The sequence below is a fragment of the Mustela erminea genome, chromosome 3, assembly GCF_009829155.1.
Source record: "Mustela erminea isolate mMusErm1 chromosome 3, mMusErm1.Pri, whole genome shotgun sequence".
NCBI classification, from domain to species: domain Eukaryota; kingdom Metazoa; phylum Chordata; class Mammalia; order Carnivora; family Mustelidae; genus Mustela; species Mustela erminea.
The window spans coordinates 144,624,490-144,631,882 of record NC_045616.1 but is presented as its reverse complement, the minus strand read 5'-3'; the positions used below and the strand labels follow the sequence as shown (position 1 = coordinate 144,631,882).

At 35.1% G+C, this 7,393-nt stretch overlaps 1 non-coding gene across 1 annotated transcript; it reads right to left on the bottom strand.

The window, feature by feature from the left end:
* Positions 1-3,998: 3,998 nt before the first annotated feature.
* On the bottom strand, positions 3,999-4,193 carry LOC116587289. Its single transcript, XR_004284361.1, has one exon. It is a non-coding gene; the product is annotated as a U2 spliceosomal RNA (small nuclear RNA).
* Between the last annotated feature and the right edge of the window lie 3,200 nt (positions 4,194-7,393).

Here is a 7,393-nt window from a genome sequence, read left to right as displayed (position 1 = left end):
CTTTAATTTTATGAATTTGATTTTTTCAGATACCTCATGTAAGTGGAATTATGCAGTACAAGCCTCTGTCTGGCCTACTTCACTTAGCATTATATTCTCAAGGATGTTTGGTCTTTATTTTTAAAGAATCTTACCTTAAATTATACATCTATACATATTTGCTATTTGAAGTTAATTGTGTAAAAGGTTACTATTTTAAATAATAAATAAAATAAAATAAATATAATATATAAAAATAATGAGAGTGTGACTATGTGTTTTTGAAGGAAATAGTCCTATACTTTGGATGTTTAAAATTATTTGGAAGACAGTGAAATAGATATGATCAGAGAAACAAAATTATTTTTATCTGCAATAGCTATTGGTGTCTGTTTTATTTTGTTTGGATTTTTAGAGGAAAGTGCAAGAGTACCACAAACTTTGAAGAAATTAATAATTGTCAAAAACTTTGCATTTAGGATTCTTAATTTCTATCTTGCTTCTTTTTTACTTAAGCTTTTAGCTTTTGTAAGTTACTTAGTTTCTCAGTGTCTGCTTTTCCCTTCTTATAAAATAAAACTAATTACAGATTTATTAACAGCAATCAGGATTGTTGTAAAAATTGCACAAAACCATGCATGTGTTTGGAACTCTCATGTAAATATATATTTATTAAAAACTTTTTATTTAACTGAATTCCTGGTTTCTATTCATTTATAATAACTGACTTAGGAAAGAAGAATGTGGACTCAATGGATTTTTCAATAAAACAGTAAAATAAAGTAAAAGAATGAATGGGTGGGAAAGAGCTGGGCTTAGATGATAGAAAGATACACAGAGTAAAAAGAATGAAAAGAGCTATAAGACAATTTTGCAGGCAATGATTCTTATCCTATAAATCTTTATTTCTCTATATTACTTTGAAAAGAATTCTCCTATATGCCCTTGTTGCCCCCATTTCTGTTCAAACTCATTTTCCCTTACAGCCACTGCTTTCCCTGAGATTCCTCCTGCCACCTTTCTGTGAAAGAAGTATTGATTGAGTGATAAAGCAAATTCAGTTACATGGCTGTAGTGATCTCATTTCACAAAAGAGTCTGGAGACAGAAATGTATCCTTAGAGTAAACTTCAGATCACCTAAGAATTTTGAAATCCTGAAATGCCAACCAAAAGAACATTTCCAGGGGAAAGGAAGAGCTAAAAAGGGTATGAGTCAGAATAATGTCTGAAGCCAGAAAAAAAAACAAAAACAAAACCACAAAATACTCAGCCCTGAGAGACAGACTGGATGAAGAGGAAGAGTAACTAGTGTTTTTAAACTTCTTCCGCATGTTTCCAGTGTTAGGAACCAGGCATGCAATAGGATTCAAGATATTTATAAAAGTGAAACCATGACACGATTTGTTTATCCTTTTCCTCTTCCATCCTTGTCTTTGTCTTAGGTCAAGCCCTCCAGAGAATTCATTTCTAAAATCTTCTTGGCAATAAGTATAATGCCTTAAACATGAAGATTTTTAATTTAATTTTTATTTAAATTTGAGTTGGTTAACATACAGAGCAATATTTGTTTCAGGAGTAGAATTCAGGGATGCATCACTTACATACACACCCAGTGTTTTTCACAAGTGTCCTCCTTAATACCCATCACGCATCCCGCCCATCCTCCTTCACCGCCCTCCCTCCATCAACCATCACTTTGTTCTCTGTTATTAAGAGTCTCTTATGGTTTCTTTCCCTCTTTCTCTCTCCTTTTTTATTTTTTTTCCTCCTTCCTCTATGTTCGTTTTTTTTTTTTTCTTAAATTCCACATGTGAAGGAAATCATATGGTTTTTGTCTTTCTGACTGATTTATTTCATTTAGCAGAATTCACTCTAGCTCCAGTCATGTAATTGCAAATGATAAGATTTCATTGTTTTTGATGGCTCAGTAATATTCCATTGCATATATACCACTTCTTTATCTATCATCAGTTCATGGACACTTGGGCTTTTTCCTCATTTTGGCTATTGTTGATAATGCTGCTATAAATACTGGGGTGCATGTACCTCTCCAAATCTTTATTTTTGTATCCTTTGTATACCTAGCAGGGAAATTGCTGGATTATAGGGTGGTTTTATTTTTAACTTTTTGAGGAACCTCCATACTGTTCTCCAGAGTGTTCTCCAGAGTAGCTGTACAAGTAGGCATCCCCACCAACAGTGTAAGAGGGTTCCCCTTTCTCCATATCCTCAGAAACCCCTGTCATTTCTGGGGTTGTTAATTTCTGACATATGTGAGGTTTTATCTCATCATGGCTTTGATTAGTATTTCCCTGATGATGAGTGATATTGAGCATCTCTTAATGTATATATTAGCCTTCTGGATGCCTTCTTTGAGAAAGTGCTTATTTATGCCTTTGCCATTTCCTAACTGGATTATTTGTTTTTTGGGTGTTGAGTTTTTTTTTTTTTTTTTAAATAAACCCTTTATCAGCTATGTCATTTGCAAATACCTTTTCCCATTCTCTAGGCTTTTAGTTCTGTTGATTGTTTCCTTCTCTATGCAGAAGCTTTTTCTCTTGATGAAGACCCAATAGTTCATTTTCACTGTTTCCCTTCCCTCTGATTGAAAAGCTGCTACAGCTAATGTCAAAGAGGTTGCTGCCTATGTCCTCCTCTATGATTTTGATGGGTTCCTATCTCATGTTTAGGTCATTCATCCATTTTGATTATTTTTGTGTATGGTCTAAGAAAGTGGTCCAGTTCTATTCTTCTGAATGCTACCGTCTAGTTTTTCCAACACCATTTGTTGAAAAGACTGTCTTCTTTCCATTGAATATTCCTTCCTGTTTTGTTAAAGATTAGTTTGCCATATAGTTGTCTGTCCATTTCTGGGTCTTCTATTCTGTTCCATTAATTTATGTATCTGTTTTTGTGCCAGTATTATACTGTCTTGATGACTATAGCTTGGTAATATGGCTTGAAATCTGGACTCATCATGCCTCCAGTTTTATTTTTCAGGATCTCTAATGGTTCCACACAAAGTTTAGAATTGTTTGTTCTAGTTCTGTGAAAAAAAGCTAGTGGTATTTTTGGATTACATTAAGTGTGAAGATTTCTTCAGGTAGCATAGACATTTTAACCATATTTGTCCCTCCAATCCATAAGCATGGAATGTTTTTCCATTTCTTCATGTCATCTTCAATTTATTTCATAAGTGTTCTATAGTTTTCAGAGCACAGATCTTTTACTTCTTTGGTTAACCTTATTCCTAGATATTTTATTGTTTTGGGTGGAATTGCAAATGGGATCATTTCCTTGGTTTCTTTTTCTGCTGCTTTGTTATTGGCGTATAGAAATGCAACAGATTTCTACATGTTAATTTTATATCTTGTGACTTTGCTGAATTGATTTATCAGTTCTAGCAGTTTTTTGGTGGAGTCTTTCAAGTTTTCAACGTAGAGTATCATGTCATTTGTAAATAGAGTTTGACTTCTTCCTTGCCAATCTGGATGTCTTTTATAACTTTTTGTTGTCTGATTGCTGAGGGTAAGACTTACAGTACTATATTAAATAGTAATGGTGAGAGTGGACAACCTTGTTTTGTTCCTGACTGTAGGGGAAAGGCTCTCAGTTCTTCCCCATTGAGGATGGTATTAGCTGTGAGTCTTTTGCATATGGCCTTTACGATATTGAGATATGTTTCATCAATCCCTACTATATTGAGGGTTTTTATCAAGAATGGATGCTATACTTTGTCGAATGCTTTTTCTGCATCTGTTGGGAGGATCATATAATTTTTATTCTTTCTTTTATTAATGCAGTGTATCACACTGATTGATTTGCAAATATTGAACCACCACAGTAATAAATCCCACTTGATCATGGTGAATAATTCTTTTAATGCACTGTTGAATTCAATTTGTTAGTATCTTGAGAATTTTTACATCCATGTTCACCAGGGATATTGGCCTATAATTCTCCTTTTTAGTGAAGTCTTCCTCTGGTTTTAGAATCAAGATAATGCTGGCCTGGTAGGATGAGTTTGGAAGTTATTCTTCCATTTCTATTTTTTGGAGCAGTTTGAGAAAAAATAGGTATAAACTCTTCTTTAAATGTCTGGTGGGATGCCCCTGGGAAGCCATCTGGCCCTGGACTTCTCTTTGTAGGGAAATTTTTGAACTGATAAGAACAGATACTACACTTGATCTTAGCCAAAAGGCTGAGAAGCGATTGTTGGGAGATTTTTGATTACTGATTAAATTTCTATTCTGGCTATGGATCTGTTCAAATTTTCTATTTCTTCCTGTTTGAGTTTTGATAGGTTGTATGTTTCTAGGAATTTTTTTTTAATTTTTCCAGATTGTCCAGTTTGTTGGCATATAATTTTTCATAAGATTCTTTCATAATTATATGTATTTCTGCGGTGTTAGTTGTGATCATTCCTTTTCCATTTGTGGCTTTATTTATTTGGGTCTTTTCTTTTTTTGATAACTCTGACTAGGGGTTTATCAATTTTATCAATTCTTTCAAAGAACCACTCTTAGCTTCATTGATCTGTTCTACTGTTTTGTTTTGCTTTGTATATCTTATTTATTTTTGCTTTAATCTTTATTATTTCCCTTCTTCTGTTGGTTTTAAGCTTTTTTGCTCCTCCTTTCTTAACTCTGTAAGGTGTATAGTTAGTTGTATATTTCAGACTTTTCTTGCTTCTTGCAAGGAAGAAGCAGGCCTGTATCACAATATACTGCCCTTTTAGGACTGCTTTTGCTGCATTCCAAAGTTTTGGACTGTCATGTTTTCGTTTTCATTGGCTTCCATGTCTTTTTAATTTTGTCTTTAATGTCCTGGTTAATTGATTCAGTCTTTAGTAGGATATTCTTTAACTTCCATGTATTTGTGGACTTTCCAAATTTTTTCTGTGGTTGACTTCAGGTCTCATAGTATTGTGGTCTGAAAATATGCAATGGTATGATCTCAATCTTTTTGTACTACATGAGGACTGATTTGTGACCCAGTATGTGATCTCTTCTGGAGAACATCCCATGTGCAGTCAACAAGAATGTGCATTCTGCTACTTCAAAATGAAATGTTCTGAAAATATCTGTTAATTCCCTTTGATCCAATGTGTCATTCAAATCCACTGTTTCCTTGTTGCTTAGAATATCCTTCCATTACTGTAAGTAGGATGTTAAAATCCCCTACTATTTTGTATTATTATCAGTGAGATTCTTTAATCTTCATCATCAATTGTTTATATATTTGGATGCTCCCAATTTGGGTGCATAAATATTTACAGTTATTAGATCTTCTTGATGGGTAGATCCCTTAATTATGATATAATGACCTTCTTCATCCCTTGTTACAGTCTTTGCTTTAAAATCTAGTTTGTCTGATATAATAAGTATGGCTACTCTGGCTTTCTGTTGACATCCATTAGCATGACGGATGGTTCTCCATCCCCTCATTTTCCATATGCAGGTGTCTTTAGGTCTAAAATGAGTCTCTTATAGGTAGTGTATAGATGATACCTTATGTCTTTTGATTGGAGCACTTAGTCCATTCACATTCAGAATGTTTATTGAAAGACATGAATTTAGTGCCATTGTGTTGTAAAGTTGGTGTTTCTGTTGAAGTTCTCTGTTCCTTTCTATTCTTTGTTGTTTTTGGTCTTTTTTTCCCCTCACACAAAGATTCCCCCTTAATACTTCTTGTAGGATTGATTTAGTGGTCAGGAACTTCATTATTTTTCATTTGTCTGGGAAATTATCTCTCCTCCTATTCTGAATGATAGCTTGCTAAATAAAGTATTCTTCACTGCATATTTTTTGCACTCAGCCCATTTAACACATATTGCCACTTTCTTCTGGCCTGCCAAGTTTCTGTGGACACATGTGCTATGAACCCGATATGTCTACACTGTAGGTTAAGATACATTTTTCCCTTGCTGCTTTCAGGATTCTTTCTTTGTCTGCGTATTTTGTGAATTTAACTAAGATATGGATTGATGGTGGCTAGCTTTTGTTGAATTTAATGAGAGCTCTTTGCGCCTGTTGGATTTTGATGTCTGTGTCCTCCCCCAGCTTAGGGAAGCTTTTAGCTATAATTTGCTCAAACAAATCTTCTGCCCCTTTCTCACTCTTCATCTTCTGGGATTCCTAGATATGAATGTTACTATGTTTTAATAAATTTCTGAGTTCCCTAAGTATATCTTTGTGATCCATTATCTTTGTTTCCCTCTTCTTTTCAGCTTCAATATTTTCCATAATTTTACCTCCTACATCACTGATTCATTCCTTTGTTTCATCCATCCTCTTTGCTATGGTGACCATTTGGGTTTACATCTTGGTTGTACAGCCTGACTAGATTTTACTCCTTTTATATCTGTAGTAAGTGATTTTCTAATGTCTTCTAAGCTTTTTTCAAGCCCAGCTAGTATTCTTATAACTGTTGTTTTAAATTCTAGTTCACATATCTTACTTATATCTGTATTGATTAAGTCCCTGGACATCATTTCTTCCTGGACCCTTATGGGGTAAATTCTTATTTCATATCATTTTGGAGGGAAAAAAAAGTAAAATAAATAAAATAAAATAGAATAGAATAAAATATCAATCAATCAATCAATGTAGATCCTAGGTGTGTTTGGTTTGCTTATTAAGAGAAGTTTAATAGAAAAAAGGGAAAAAGAAAATAAAAAGTTAAAAATAATTAAAAACAATAAAATAACTGTTTTCTGTTTCAAGAAACAAAACACAAACAAATAAACAAACCCATAGTTAGATCCTGTTTCCCCTGGAGTTGAAAGTTTGCAACCCTCTATGATCAGTAGACTTGGTGTGCATAAGGGGTTTGTCCTGGTCTTCTGGGGAGGGGCCTGTGCTCTGCTTCTCAGGTGGACTTTTCCTACTGGAGATGCACCTACAGGGTACAGAGGGGTAGGTCTTGGTGTAAGTGGCTCTGGTGTCTACTTGGTGGCATTGTTTTTGTCTCACTGAGGTCAGGCTGCTCGTACGTGGTACAAATGGCTTTGCCTTGATTTTTTGTCTCCAGAAAGGGGAGCTCAAGACCACAACTCTTCAGGAAGTCCTCACGGATGAGCAAACAATCATCCCTCCTGTGTCCCCAGCTTCCATCAGATCCCCGCATTCACCCTGTCTTTGTCCAAGATGTTTGACTGCCAGGTAGGGCAGCACTCCTATATTTTATCCCAGGCGTGGCTGGTTTCAAAGACCCAAACTTCAGAGACCCTGATGCATGGACCCATGCTAATCTTTTGGAGGTGGGCCTTGCTGCACTGCAGCTGTTGCCAGCTTGTTCCAGAAAATGGTCCCATGACTGCACAGGGTTTCAGAGTTTAGGGAAAATCACAACACACAGATGATAACAGATTTTGCTGCCCTCAGCCCATGTTTCTGTTCCTATGCTGGTGAA